This window comes from Megascapheus bottae, chromosome 6 (genome assembly GCF_031878675.1).
Source record: "Megascapheus bottae isolate mThoBot1 chromosome 6, mThoBot2.hap1, whole genome shotgun sequence".
Classification (NCBI taxonomy): Eukaryota; Metazoa; Chordata; class Mammalia; order Rodentia; family Geomyidae; genus Megascapheus; species Megascapheus bottae.
In genome coordinates this window covers 80,757,483-80,773,033 of record NC_143514.1, presented here as the reverse complement: position 1 = coordinate 80,773,033, position 15,551 = coordinate 80,757,483, and the positions used below count along the sequence as shown (strand labels likewise).

At 46.4% G+C, this 15,551-nt stretch overlaps 1 long non-coding RNA gene across 4 annotated transcripts in view; it reads left to right on the top strand.

The window, feature by feature from the left end:
- Nucleotides 1-15,551, top strand: part of LOC150062572 (uncharacterized) — a 65,230-nt gene that overhangs the window by 41,759 nt on the left and 7,920 nt on the right. Inside the window, exons 2-4 of one of the 4 annotated variants that reach the window (XR_016536018.1) lie at nt 4,171-4,387; nt 5,603-5,742; nt 15,328-15,525. This is a non-coding gene — a long non-coding RNA (uncharacterized LOC150062572). The other 3 variants (XR_016536020.1, XR_016536019.1, XR_016536017.1) reach the window with 3 other exon arrangements.

The window sequence follows — 15,551 nt, the reverse complement described above, 5'->3', positions numbered from 1 at the left end:
TACATAGAAAAAAGCTGGAAGTGATGCCGTGGCTCAAGTGGTAGAGCTCTAGTCTTGAGGAAAGTCCAAGGACAGTGCTCAGGTCCTGAGTTCAAGCCCCATGACTTGACAAAAAAATATTCAGGTCAGAAAGAAATTAGGGTAAATTAAGGAGTGTAAAAATCTTGCAAAAGATATTTAGCATTTTCTGACTTTTAAAATTGTGTGTGTGTGTGTGTGTGTGTGTGTGTGTGTGTGTGTGTGTGTCCCTTCCTTGGGAAATAAGGAAAACAACCTTTCCTTTTGTCATCTGCTGAAAAGGCAAATAGTCCTAGGCCTTGTTTGAGGAGCTGTTTGTGAAACAGAGTTAGGTGTACACATGCCAACCTAGTGAAAATGAGCAAGGAAAGCTTGAGATGGGTACTCAGTATGTGCATATGCCCCCCACCTCCACAATTTGCAGTGTGTTTTTAAATTATAGATACATTTAACCCTTTCAAAGACTCACCATTTTATGATTTTTGCCAAGTTCACAAGTTTCTACTCTTGGTTTTACCCTCGTGCTGTGTTAAAATTATTTTGGAGCAGGGCACAGTGGCTCACGCCTGTCATCCTAGCTACTCAGGAGTCTGAGATCTGAGGATCCCAGTTGAAAGCCAGCCCAGGCACTAAAAAGTCGGTGAGACTCTTATCTCCAATTAATCACCAGAAAACTGGAAGTGGGTAGGGTGATAGCCTTAAGCTGAAGAGCTCAGAAACAGCGCCCAGGCCCAGAGTTCAAGTCTCAAAACTGACAAAAAAAAATTCTTTTGGTACCTGTCCTAAGGCCTGAACTCAGGATCTGGGCACTGTCCCTGTGCTTCTTTTTGCTCAAGACTAGTGTTCTAACACTTAAGCCATAGTGCCACTTCTGAGTACTTTATTGGAGATAAGAGTCTTATAGATTTTCTTGTCTGGGCTCACTTCCAACCTTAATCCTCAGATCTCAGCCTCCTGAGTAAGGATTACGAGTGTGAGCCACCAGCGCCTGGTGAGGGTTTAATATTTACCCATCTGTATTCTATGAATAATAGATGGGCCTGTCTCCATAACTGTGGATGGGCAGCAGGTTTTATTGTTGACAGGAGTGATCCTGTACTTTCACCTTGTTAGCTTTTTTTGTTTCTGTTAATTTCCCCCTTGTGGCTGGGAGTCCAAGAAGGGAGTTTGAGGGTTTCTGGAGAGGAATGAGCTGTATAATAATCCAATTAAAATAGAAAGCGCCACATAGGGGGAGCTTAGATAATGCTAAGCCCACCTCATCAGATTGAGGTCTCAGCCAAATGCAAATACTAATGGAGGAGGAACCCTCAAATACCAAGAGTTTCCTGTACAGCAAATACTGTGCCTGCTGTGTGCAAAGAAGACCCCCGATTGAAGGCCAAGGTCACTGGCTAATCCTTGGACGAGTGAGTAAAATTCCATTCAGTTCGGTTCAATTCAAATCAATTCAGTCCAATAAATGGAACTTTGCTTGGAATTTAAAAAAAAATTCAAACTTTTAGCCTAGTGCTGATGGCTCACACCTGTAATCCTAGTTACTACAAGGTAGAGGTTCAAAGCCTGCCTGGGCAGGTAAACTGGGAGATATTAACACCATGCAAAAAAAGATAAGTATTTATTATTCCTATGACCTTGAAGGTGTGTGTGTGTGTGTGTGTGTGTGTGTGTGTGTGTGTGTGTGTGTGCGTGCACGTGTACCAGCACTCTGATTTGAACTCCAGGCCCGTGTTCTATTCCTTAACATTTTGCTTAAGGCTGGCATCCTATCACTTGATGCACAGCTTCATGTCTGGTTTGTGCTGGTTAATTGCAGATAAGAGTCTTATGAAGCTTTCTGCCTGGACTGGCTTTGAACTGTGATCGTTTGATAGGCTGAATAGCTAGGATCACAAGAGTGAGCCACTGGTGCCTGGGAACATACATGTTTTTAAAAAGACGTGTTTCTGTCTTAGCTAGTGATATGGCTCATGTGGTGGGGCCTAGAAATGGAAGGCCCTGAGTTCAAACTCCAGTACCATACATGCAAAAATAGTCTGCATGTTAAATGACAGAGCTTGCTTTAGTAATTCTTTCCACCTCCAGAAGGGTGCCATGTTGTAAAATGAAAGTGAGTGGCTAGGTAAATAGAGAACACGGAAGTGGAGACGCACGCAGGTAAAGAGCCAATGGCTAGTCTAATTTTTTAAATGACACTCATGAGGGGCTGTAGTAGTTATCAACGTATGTTTTTAGAAAAATTGTTATTTTTAATTTTTTTGCCAGTCCTGGGGCTTGAACTCAGGGCCTGAGCACTGTCCTTGAGCTTCTTTTGCTCAAAGCTGGCCCTCTACCATTTGAGCCACAGTACCACTTCTGGCTTTTTCTGTGTATATGGTACTGAGGAGTCGAACCCAGGGCTTTATGCATGCTAGGCAAGCACTCTACCACTAGGCCATACTCTGGGCCCCTTTAAATTTTTTTTTATTGCCAACCAGGCACTGTGGCTCAAGCCTATAATCCTAGCTACTCAGGAGGCTGCAGTCTGAGGATCACAGTTCAAAGACAGCCTGGGCACTAAAGTCCCTGAGACTCTTATCTCCAATTAATCACTAGAAAACCAGAAGTGGTGTTTTGACTCAGGAGGTAGGGTAGTAGCCTTGAGCTGAAGAGCTCAGGAACAGTGTCCAGGCCCAGAGTTCTAGCCCCACAACTGAGACACACACACACACACACACACACACACACACACACACACAATTTTTATTGCCAGTTCTGGAGATTGAACTGGCCTGGGTACTATCCTTGGGCTTTCTCAAGGATAATGTTCTACCACCTGAGTGAGCCACAGTATTACTTCCAGCTTTTTCTGTGCAGGTGGTACCGAGGAATTGAACCCAGGGCTTCGTGCATGCTAGGCAAGCAACCTACCACTAAGCTATAATCCCAGCCCATAAAAAATTGTTATTTTGGGGCTGGGAGTTTGGCCTAGTGGTAGAGTACTTGTCTAGCATGCATGAAGACCCAGATTTGATTTCTCAGTACCACATACTTAGAAGAGCCAGAAATGGTGCTGTGGCTCAAATGGCACAGCCTTTAGGAAAAGCCCAAGAACAGTTTCCAGGCCCTGATTTCGAGCCCCAGGACTGACCAAAAAAATTGGTATTTTTAAGCTATTGTAGAAAGGGTTCCGTAAGTCAGGTGATGAGTGCAGTACTTCTTGGTGGATCTCATCCCTCCCTTCGTTTTCTTCCATGTCCCCCTCCCATCCCTACCCACCACCTAAAGGGTTCGTTTTTTACCTTGTGGACATTGAATGCCAGGCCTGCATTTGCTCACCCTTCCTCCCTCCATTCCTGGGCCTCCATTCCTGGGCCTCCTCCCTTAGTGTACTCTTTTTGGTACTGTCCATTGTCCAGGCCACGTAGCTGGGCCCAGGGGCACTTGCCACTACTTAGGGTTCCTATACAGATTCTGAGGAGGAAGCAAACTCACAGGTCCAGTGTGCGTGCCCCCCCCCCCCCCCCGTCCCCCTCCTCCCCCTTGCCACTGCCTGACATGGAATCCAGGCCTGGCTGTTGGCCCAGCACCTCTTGTCAGATGCTTGCTTCCTAGTGCCAGAGGCAAGTTAGAAGGAAGCAGAGGAGTTTCTGCTGGTCCCATGGAACCCATGGCCAGCAGGATGGAGGAAGCAACTCCCCGCCTTTCCCTCCCCGAGTTCCTTCTCCCTGTTGTAGGATTTGCTGCTGACTGCGGGAGGGCTGGGAGAACTGGGCTGGATCTGGCTCAGCCTCTTGGTGCAAACATGGCAGGAGGACCTTAGATCCTGTCCAATAACCCTGTGTATCCTTTTATCGTGTCTCTGGGGACGCCTGGCCAGGAGAGACAGGGCAGGCACAGGGTTTAGCACTGCTTCCTGGGGCCGTGTGCACGCAGGAAGGACGGCCCTTCTGTCCTGTCAATGTCTAACTTGACTCCAGAGACTGTGCTGGCCTTGGGACCCACACAACCAGCCCTCGGTGGGAGCCAGAGGGTGATGTGTTGAGGCTCCAGGGGCAGATGGGGCAGAGCCTTTATTTTCTGGCTGCTCTTCTCTCCTTTGTGCCTGGAGTTGAGTCCGTTTATCTGGAGATGAGAGCAAGCTCGGATGGAGTCATTCTCCTCTCCTTTCAGAGACCCACTGCTGAAGCGTCATAGAAAGTGTTTCCAAGTATTGGCCTGAAGACCCAGGTTTGATTCCTGAGAGAACCTTCCAGATGTGGTGGTACATACCCATGATGCTGGCTACTTGAGAGATGGGTATCAGGAGTATGTGATTCGAGGACAGCGCTGGCAAAAATGCTGGAGAGCCCATGTCCACACACAAGCGTCCTAGCTACTCAGAAGGCAGGTAGGAGGATCCTGGTCTGGGCCCAAATCTGAGATCTTGGGTGGTGGGAGAGCATCAGGGACCTGGCTCCTCAAAAAGCATGAGGTACTCAGCCAGAGCTCAGTCAGCACTCACTGTCTTAGGGACGGCCAGCCTGCCGTTGCCATTGTGGAACTGTGGTTCCACAGGCATGAGCAGGCAGGTCTCCACCAAGGCACCTCAGCAAGGATTGCCCCAGGGGCTTCTAACACACCCTGGGCACTGGGGAGTCTCCTTAAGCAAGAGCTGGGGGACTGCAAGGACTCATGTGTTCACTGCAAGCAAGCAAGAAGGCCCATCCATCAGGGCTTCTCCACATCCTCTTTACAAGGATCATCACAGCCATGACAAAAGAATAGTTATTGTTGCCAGTCCTGGGACTTGAACTTAGGCCCTGGGCACTATCCTTAGGCTTTCTCAAGGCTAGTACCCTTCCATTTTAGCCACAGCACCATTTCCAGCTTTTTCTGTGCATGTAGTAGAGGGGAATTGAACCCAGAGCTTTGTGCATGCTAGGCAAGCACTCTACTGGTAGGCTGCACTCCTGGCCCTGAATCGGTGGTTTTATCTCAGTCACACAAGAGTTGGAAAGTAAGCTTCAACATGTGCCAGTGGCTCATGCCTGTAATCGTGGCTTCTTAGGAAGCTGAGATCTGAGGCTCAAGGTTTGAAGCCAGTCTGGGTAGGAAAATCTTTGAGACACTTATCTCCAGTGAACTATCAAAAAGGCAAAAGTAGAGCTGTGGCTCAAGTGGTAGAGCACCATCCTGGAGTGAAAAAGCCCAGAGACAATGCTCAGCCCCTGAGTTTAAGCCCCAGAACCAGCACACAAACACCCAGGCTTGCACACGCGAGTGTGTACTTGTGTGCGCGTGCGCGCGCACACACACACACACACACACACACACACACACACACACACAAAATGAACCATGGAAAACACTTCTAGTACATTTCCTTCAAGTGGAAAGTTTTCTAGAGCAGTCTTCGAAAGGCTGAAGGCATCAGTAGAACCACCTACCACACAAGCAGGAAGCCTGGAGTTCAGACTCTAGTACTACAAACAAACAAACAAACAAACAAAACCAGCTTTGCATCCAGCTCTTTCATGTTGTTACAGCATTCCACTACAGGAGGAGATTTCACAGGACTCTGAAGCTTTGTTCTAGTTGACATTTGTATTTTTCACCTTCACAGGTTTTGACCCAGTTTGCAGCACAATCAACTTGGAAGTAAAAAAACAACTCCAGACCAAACCAGGTACCCAGAAGACGGAGGCCCCAGGGAAAGTTCTTTTCCATCCTCCCATGAATGTCGTAACTTCCCTTTGGATATAGGTAAACAAGGAGGGGAACTCTTATCTTCAACGTGGGCACTGGCAACCTCTGGAGACCTGGGACCACCAGACTACTGTCCCTGGAAGGGCCACAGACCCCCTCTAGGTGGTTCTCTTTCAGAGCGGTGCAGCAGGGCCCAGAGTATGTGTGCTCGAGTTCTTCGATGATGTGGCACAGCAAAGCTTGGGGCTGCGCTTTGAGGATCTCTGACTTGCATGTCAGCCGAGAATTTCTCAATAGTCTCAAGGTAGGTGAGCAGTTACAGTGCAGTCTCCATTCAACAGCAGCATAAAGGGAGGGAGGAAGGAAGAAAGGAAGGGAGAGAGGGAGACAGAGAAAAGGGAGGGAGGGAGGGAGGGATAAGGAGGGGAGGGAGTCAGGAAGGAGTGCAAGGAGGCAGCAAGTGGGTAGAAGGAAGGAAGAGGGAGGGAAGGAAGGGAAAGAGGGAAGAAAAAGAAGGGAAGGTAGGGAGAGAAGGAAAGAAGGAGGAAGAAGGAAGAAGGAAGAAGGAAGGATCAGTCCTTTAATAGTCTTTTACTCCTTGACCCCGACTCTCTTGATGTGGACTCTGGCAAGCTCAGATTATGGATCAGCCAATGGCAAGCTCTGTTTTATGAATCGACCAATGGCAAGCTCTGATTTTGGAGAGCAAGCTCTTGGGGAGCCTGGCATGGTAGGATGGCAGGGAAGTCCGCGTTCATCTTTCTCTGAGTAAAGCCAGAAGAAGCCTGTTTTGCTTTGTTTTTGTCAGTCTTGGTGCTTGGACTCTGGGCCTGGGTGTTGTCCCTGCGCTCTTCAGCTCAAGGCTGCCATCCTACTCCTGGAGCTACAGCGCCATTTCTCAAGGTCTTTAGTGCCTGGGCTGGCTTTGAACTGTGATCCTCAGATCTCAGCCTCCTGAATAAGTAGGATTACAGGTGTGAGCCACTGCATCCTGGCTGACTAGGAGAGACTGCAGGTCTTAGCTTCCTGAGTAGCTGGGATTGCAAGTGTGAGCCACCAGCACAGTGTTCTCTTATTTCAAAGAAAGTTGTAAAAGGCTGGGAGTTTGGCCTAGAGTGCTTGCCTAGCATGCATGAAGACCTGGATTCGACTCCTTGGCACCACATACATTTAAAAAAAAGCTGGAAAAAACAAAAGCTAGGCATGGTGCTGTGGCTCAAGTGGTAGACCTGAGTTCAGTCTCCAGGACTGGCAAAAAAAAAAAAAAAAGAAAGAAAAAAGGTTGTTGTAAGGCTGGGAAGGTGGCTTAGTGGTAGAGTGCTTACCTAGTGTGCATGAAGCCCTGGGTTCAATTCCTCAGTGCCACATACACAGAAAAATCTGGAAGTGGAGCTGTGGCTCAAGTGGTAGAATTCTGGCCTCGAGGGACACTGGTTCTGAGTTCAAGTCCCAGGACTGGAAAAAAAAGAAAAGTTGTTATAAAATGGAACATAACATAAAATTTATCATCTTAACCACTTTTAAATAGACCAATTTGGTGACAATAATTAAATTCGCTTTCCAGTGGATTTCACGTCCCCAGGTGAAGCTCCTTGCCTATATAAACGTTGGCCTATTCCCCCAGCCCTTGGTAACCACTGTTCTAATTTCTGTCTCTTTTTATCTTTATACTACTGGGGCTTGAACTCAGAGCTTTATACTTGCCAGGCAGGCACTCTACCACTTGAGCCATGCACCTAGCTCTTTCGGCTCTGGCTGGAGAGGGTCTCACTTTTTTAGCCGGGCTTGTGGCTGTTTTACTGCTCCTTCCATAGCTTGCATGATGGGCACATGCCACTTTTCCTAGCTATTAGTTGAGATGGGTTTGGGCTGGCTCTGAGTCTCAATCCTCCTTATTTCAGCCTCCCAAAGAATGAAATGATAGGTGTGAACCACTGGTGGCCGGTCTATTTGCTTTTGTTGTAATGAAGTGGCTCTGACTTGAATTCTCCATGACAGGAGCAGTGTGGGCATTGCCTCTTTACAAACTCCACTTTTCTCCTTGCTTTCTGACTTTGCTTCTCTTTTTTTCAGCCTCTAACCACCTCAACAGCATGAGTCTAAACCAGGCGCTCCCCTGCTTCACACCGTCATAGCCTCTGTCTATGGAAACCTCATTGCTATCTGCCCTCGCCTCTCCCTAGTTGAGGGAAAGCTCAAATCTGTATCCCCTATCCACACCCTTTCCCTGAGCCCTATCCCACTGTCTACTAAAAGCAGAGGATAAAAAGTATCTTAGAGCTGGGCATTAGCGGCTCATGCCTGAAATCCTAGCTACTCAGGAGGCTGAGATCTGAGGATCAAGGTTCAAAGACAGCCTGGGAAAGAAAGTCCATGAGACTCTTGTCACCAATGAACCATCAAAATAGCTGGAAGGGGAGCTGTGGTTCAAGTGGTAGAGCATCTACCTAGTGTGAGATCTTGAGTTCAAATCCAAGTACTAGGGGAAAAAAAGCAATCATGTATCATATATAAAATAAATTCTAAGAAAATGAGCTAGTATTTATGGCAGGCACTTGGGCAAGGAAGAGACTTAGAGTGGTTTACAAGTGCTTTGACCATGGTTTGTTTTGTTTTTGAGATAGGAGCTCACTAAGTTACCCAGGCTGACCTTGAACTTGTAATCCTCCTATCTCAGCTTCCAGTAGAGCCGGAATTACAGGCATGTACAACCATGTCTGGCTGTGACCCATCATTTTCAATCATTTGTCATTCTTACCATTTTTTTTTGCCAGTCCTGAGCTTGATCTCAGGGCTTGGACAGTGTCTCTGAGCTTCTTTCGCTCCAGGCAAGTACTCTACCACTTGAGCCACAGAGCCACTTCTGGCTTTTTTTTTTCTGTTTGTGTGCTATCGAGGAATTGAACCTAGGACTTCATGTACGTACGCTAGGCAAGCACTCTACCACTAAGTCACATGCCCAGCCCTCTTACTAATCGTTACCAGGCAAATTCTATGGTTCATTCCCCTTGGTCATTGAGGAAACTGAGGACTCTACTTCCCGTACTCAAGATCACACAGGTGTTAGGAATCAAACTCACACTAAGTCTTCTGTCCTCCTTCTGTGTCTCACTTCTGGCCCTTAGGACCTTCTGCTGGTGACCCCAGACTCTGAATTCCTCCCTCAGTTGTGATTATGTGTTTAGTTTTCTGTCTTGGTCCCTGGAATAGATTGTAGGAGGACAGGCACAAAGCCTTCTACTTCCTTGTGTGCAGACAGGGCAGAAGTGAGAGCCAGCATCTCATCAGTGATTGTCTGATAGATGAAAGACTGGCAGACGGTATGTGAACACTCAGGACCACAGCATGTCAGTGCTTATGATGCATATGCATGTGGTATGGACATCTACTAGAGAAATGAATACAACTTTTGTGTGTGGGTGCCTGTGTGTGTGCTGGTCCTGGGGCTTGAACTGCAGGCCTGGGTGCTATCTATTAGTTTTTTCACTCAAGGCTACTATCACTGGAGCTATCGCATAACTTATGGCTTTTTGGTAGTTTATTGAAGATAAGAGGCTCACAGACTTTCTGCCTTGGACTGATTTTGAACTGTAATCCTTAGATCTGTCTCCTGAGTAGCTAGGATTACAGGTGTGAGCCACTGATGCCTAGCTCAGAGCTGCATTTTCATGATTCAGAGAATCAGAAATTCAGAGAATTTCATAGGCTGTACAGCCCAATACTTTCCTGACAAGTGGGTGGAAAACATTTTTCATTCTTTTGCCGGTACTGGGGTTTGAACTCAAGGACTTGAACTTGTTAGGCAGGTACTATACTACTGAGCCATGCCCTCAGATAATTCTCACATGCTAAAGGAAAGGAAATTTCTACCTGTAATTTCACTGTTACTCAATTTTTTGTTTGTGTGTCAGTACTGGGTTTTGAAGTTAGGGCCTGGACACTGGCCTCGAACTTTTTCCCTCAAGACTGGCATTCTAACACTTGTACTACAGATCCGTTTCTGGCTTTTTGGAGGTTACTTGAAGATAAAGAGTCTCATCTACTTTTCTGACCATGCTGGCCTCTAACCGTGATCCTCTAATCTGGGCCTCCTATATAGCAAGGACTACAGGAGCGAGCGCCAGGCCCCCCACCCTGTTATTCCTATTACTCAATTGTTATGTACTGTTACTCACCATGGTTTTTTGTTTTTTGTTTTTTGTTTTTTTTTGGCCAGTCGTAGGGCTTGAACTCAGGGCCTGAGCACTGTCCTTGGACTTTTCTCAAGACTAGAGCTCTACCACTTGAGCCACAGCACCACTTCCAGCTTTTTTCTATGTATGTGGTCTTTTTTATGTATGTTGAACCCAGGTCTTCATGCATGCCAGACAAGTACTCTACTACAAGGCCAAACTCCCAGCCCCTGTAACTCACCATGTTTAATGTTAGCAAATATTTGGTGTTTTCCTCACCTTATTTTTTTCAAGTAATTATCTTCATTTGAATAATGATAATTAAATTTAAAGGTAAAACCAATAGGTAGGGCACCCATGTTAAAGACAAACAAACAAAAAAAAGCCGGGCGACATTGGCTCACGCCTGTCATCCTAGCTACTCAGGAGGCTGAGATCTGAGGACTGTAGTTCAAAGCCAGCCTGGGCACAAAAAGTCTGTGAGACTCTTTTTTTTTTTTTGCCAGTCCTGGGCTTGAGCTCAGGGCCTGAGCACTGTCCTTGGGCTTTCTCAAGGCTAGAGCTCTACCACTTGAGCCTCAGCACCACTTCTGGCTTTTTTCTATGTATGTGGTACCAAGGAATCGAACCCGGGTCTTCATGCATGCTAGGCAAGCACTCTACCACTAGGCCAAAATCCTGGCCCAGTCTGTGAGACTCTTATCTCCAATTAACTGCCAGAAAACCAGAAGTGGCACTGCAGCTCAAGTGGTAGAGCACTAGCCTTGAGCTGCAGAGCTCAGGGACAGTGCCCAGGTCCAGAGTTCAAGCCCCTGACCAATCAAAAAAACAAACAAAAAGAAAGAAACTTAAGCTAAGTATGGTGGCCCATGCTGTCAACCCAGTACTTAGAGGGCAGAGGAAGGAGCCACCTTGTTCAAAGCCACCTTGTGCTACAGAGTTCACGGCTGTCTGTGAGACCATCTCAAATAGCTAAGGGTATGGATGTAGCTCAGTGGTTGAGTCTTTGTCTAGCATGCTGAAGACCCCATGTTTAGTCCCCAGGTTCAGCCACGTTACAGCTGCTTATGGATCACTTCCAAGTGTCATCTACATTCACCGCCACTTACAAACACACCCTACCCCCACCCCACCTCTTTGGTTTGTTTTGCAACAGGATCTTACAGTGTAGTCCTGGCTAGCCTTGAACATGTGATTATCTTTACCTCCACCTCCTGGGAGCTGGGATCAGAGGTGAGGGGTGCTACACCTGGTTCCCTCTACTTTTTCAAAACAAGTGGTTACCACCCTGGTCCATGCCTGGAGCATTTCACACTGTCACACAGGCAGATGGCTCCCTACCAGACTCGCCCATCTTCATGTGCAGAGCCAGCGGCATTTGCTTCTTCTTCCCAAATACTTGGGATCGTGGAGACACAGAGACGGTCGAGGGGACAAGAGTTAGCTCAAATCTTCCATTTTATTTGCATGTCACGCCAACTTCCATTCTGTCTTTGAATGCATGTGTGCTGACTTTTGTATCCAAAGCATTTCTAGGGCCAGGAGCTTGGCCTAGTAGTAGAGTGCTTGACCGGCATGCACAAAGACATGAGTTCAATTCCTCAGTACCAAGTGGTAGAGCTCTAGCCTTGAGAACACCCAAGGACAGTGCTCAGGATCTAAGTTCAAGCCCTAGGACTGGCCAAAAAAAAAAATAAGGCATTTCTAGAAATAGATACTCAAACCCAGGTTCTTGGGGCCTCATGCTTATAAAATCCTAGCTACTTAGGAGATTGAGATCTGAGGATCATAGTTTGAAGCCAGCCTGTGGAAGAAAGTCCATGAGACTTTTTTCATTTATTTATTTATTTTTGGTGGGTCATGGGTCTTGTCTCCAGGCCAGCCTGGGCAGAGAAATCTAAGATTCCATAGCAATGGAAGAAGCAGGGCACGGTGGTACCTTCTTGTCATTCCAGCTATAAAATGAAGCCTGAAATAGGCAGATTTGGGTCCAGGAAGGCACCTGAGGAAGGAAGCAAGACTCTATCTAAAAAATAACCAGCGGGGGAAAAAAGGCTGGAGGCGTGTCTCAGCTGTAGAGGACCTACCTAGGAAGCACAGAGCCCTGAGTTTAAACCCTAATACCACTGCCTTACACACAAAAAAGCCAGGTACTGGTGTCTCATGCCTGCAATCCTAGATACTCAGGAGGCTGAGATTTTAAGATTGTGGTTCAAAGCCAGCCTGAGCAGGCAAATCTGAGTCTTTTATCTCTAATTAATCACCAAAAATTGGAAGTGGAGCTGTGGCTCAGTGTGTCAGAGAGCTAGCCTTTGAGCAGAAACAGCTCAGGAACAATGCCCAGGCCTGAGTTCAAGCCCCACAACTGAAAAAAAGAAAAAGAAGGCAGACAAATGGCAGCAGGGTTTATTAGAGAGCACTGTTTTCCCATTCAGTGTGGAGGAAGGCCTGGCCAGGAAGCCTGTCCTCCCCAGTGGGACACAACACTAGCACTGTTCTGTTTTAACACAGCGAAGGGCTGGCTTTGGTATGAGAACTTCCATACCTGTGAGGGGCTGACCTGAAGTTCCTGTGGTAGAACTCTGACCCCCACCATCTTAGAACGTGACCTTATTTGAAAACAGGGTTGAAGAGAGGGAATGACACTGTAAGGTTGGGCTCTATTCCTACCAGTCTGGTGTTCCAAAAAGAAAAGGATGAGAAGACTGCTTGAGATGGGCCTCATTCCTGTAATTCCAGTTATTCAGGAGGTACAGATCAGGCGGTTGTGATCAGAGGCCAGTCTACACAAAATGCTGCTGGACTCCATCTCCACCAAAAAGCTGAGGGTCCTGTCTTGTGCCTGTCATCTCATATAGGCAATAATCATAAATAGAAGGATCAAGGTCCAGATTCTCTGGGGCAAAACACCGTATTCAAAAAATAAAATGAAGGGCCGGGAGTTTGGCCTAGTGGTAGAGTGCTTGCCTAGCATGCATGAAGACCCGGGTTCGATTCCTCGGTACCACATACATAGAAAAAAGCCAGAAATGGTGCTGAGGCTCAAGTTGTAGAGCTCTAACCTTGAGAAAGTCCAAGGACAGTGTTCAGGCCCTGAGCTCAAGCCCAGAACTGGCAAAAAAAATAAAAATAAAATAAAATGAAAAGGACAGGCCTGGCTCACGTGGCAGAGTATCTGGCCAGCAAGCATGATGCTTTGAGTTCAAATTGTAATTCCAGAAAAAAGAAAGGTTAAGAAGCCATGAATACACATGCAGCGTGAAGACCACGGGAAGACCCAGCGAACGGAAGCTCATCCCTCTGCCAGTTGAGGAGAGGTGCGAGAGAAGCTTATCCTTGTTCTTGCATTGGGCCCCCAGCCCAAAGAACTGTGAGAAGACAAATTTTTGTTATAAGGCAGTCAGAGCACACAGATACAGTATCTAATCGGGCTAACTCTAATTCTCTTTGACATGAATTTCCTGCTCCTGTAGCAATCTGGTTCCTTTGGATAGAGCTGGGCTGGCATTCATTCATTCATTCATTCATTCATCCACCCATTCATTCCATCCCTTATTGCAGATTGCCATGTGCCTGTCCTATCTAGGCACAGACATATAGCAGTGGCGGACCTGATTCCTTTGTCATGGAGGAACACTGTTTAATATTATCTAATGTTTAATATTATCTAATATTATGATCCAGTATCCCACTTCCAAAATAATTTGCCCTGTCTCCAGCTTCATCATCAAGTGAGACTCTGCAGCATTAAAAAAAAAAGAGCGAGAAGATACACTAAAGATAAATAAATGGTTGAAATCAGGTTTTTATAGAGATGGCCCCAAAGGTTTTGTTTCTTTTGCATTCAGACATCAACATCCCCTCAAAGATTGCCTGGTGGAATGTGGGTGTGGAAGGAGAAGTCACTGAGGTGGACGAGAGTCAGGCTTCCTCTCATTACCGATGAGGTTCGGAACCCCCAGAGTAGCCAATTTGGAGGCTCAGGGGCTCTGACAGTGTTCAGAGCTATTGATTTCCTTGCATGTATGTTTGCAGAGGCTTCCCCGATGCAGAGAGGAGCTCAGAGTCTTCTCGCACTGTTGTGGTCATCTCATATCTTGGTCGGGTGGGTGAGGGGTGAAATTAAATGGTCAACTGACACTGGGCTTCTCTTGTACAACTGCTCCCCTGTCCAGATTTCCAGGTTGTACAGATTTCCAGGCTACCCAGAGCCAGCAAGAGCTAGAAGAGTCCCTGTGATTCTCCACCACCCCCACGATACTTTTTAATTCCCTTCAGAACTTGAACCATCATTCCAAACACAAGAAAGGAAATCCTCCCCAGAGAAAAAGCATTCATCAATGACGGGATCCAGCCTCTTTCCTCTAGTGCTGGAATGACTTCAGTTTGCCAGTGGGGAGACCGAAAGAGCCAACAGGTTCTAGCCAGTGGAGGATTGAAAGGAAAATATCCCGGTTGAGCATTTAATCACACCCATCGAAGGAAACACCAGTTTCAATCTTCATTTGCATCATCCAGGCATTAGATGTGGTCCACTTCCACCCAGCTTCGCTTGAAGAGGCAGAAGTACCAGGACTTTTCAAGCCTTGACGGAGACAGAGAGAAAATGCAGCCAGGCAAATAATAGATAACCCTGCCAAGACATTTCCCCCCTATTTTTAAAAGGACAGGGCAATTTTATATTATTTCTGGAATTTCTCTGAAGCAAATATCCCTTGACATTTGCGCTAGCAGCCTGGCCAGCTTGCCTAAAAGTATTGGCTGGTCCTAGCTTGCTGTTTTTGTCTTTTGGTCTAGAACTTCCAGATGCCAGAAGGGCAGGTGCTGTTATTTATTTATTTAAAGAGCATCGGCAGGCTGACCTTGGCTACGCAGAAATGGACAAATGGCGGCCAGGTAGAAAGATCATACATTTCTGGTCACTTGAAGAAGATGCTGGGTGGAGAGTGACACACAAGGACATGCAAATTTTGGCAGTGAAGCCCCCAGGGAGGACCAAACAGCCAAGATAATGAATTGTGTACATTCGCGCACGATTTCTAGGTCAGGTGACACACAAATGGATGTGTTTAGATCAGATTGGAACTGCGCTTTCCAAGGTGATCTATAAATGTTGTTGCTCTCATCAGCTGTGAGGCCTTTGGTGAGAAGTGTGGATTTTATTCTTTGTAATCCACAGCCACGGCTAGCCTGAAAAATCTGGGAGTGCTAAATGATTAATTTCAACCTGCCCTAGAAAATGTTAGTCAGCTGGCAAAAAAGAAACAGCCGAGCAGCAAGGCAAAAGAGCAAATTGACTTTATCTGTGAGTGATTTTGTTTGACACGATGAGAAAGTGAAGAAATCCTTGTTTCTTTGTAGGAAATTGTGCTTTGAGAACTCCTTATACAAGTCTTAAGGCCGTGTTTTACATCGTTTGAAATAAAAAAAAATGCAAATAATCTGGGATTCCACCCCACCTTTCCCTTAGGTTCAGAAGTTGAAGAAGAGAGAAGCAAAAGTTCATTTTTATACATTGACTACAGCAGCCTTGCAGAAATCAGAGCCATAGCCCAGGTATGGCACTCGAGAAGCGATACCATTAATAAGGAATTTCTTTCAAGAAAGCTATTTTTGAATTGCTATTTACTACTAAAATTTTAATTTTCTTTCTTAAAGTATTGTCACACACACAGTCTGATTGTTTGTGGGTGG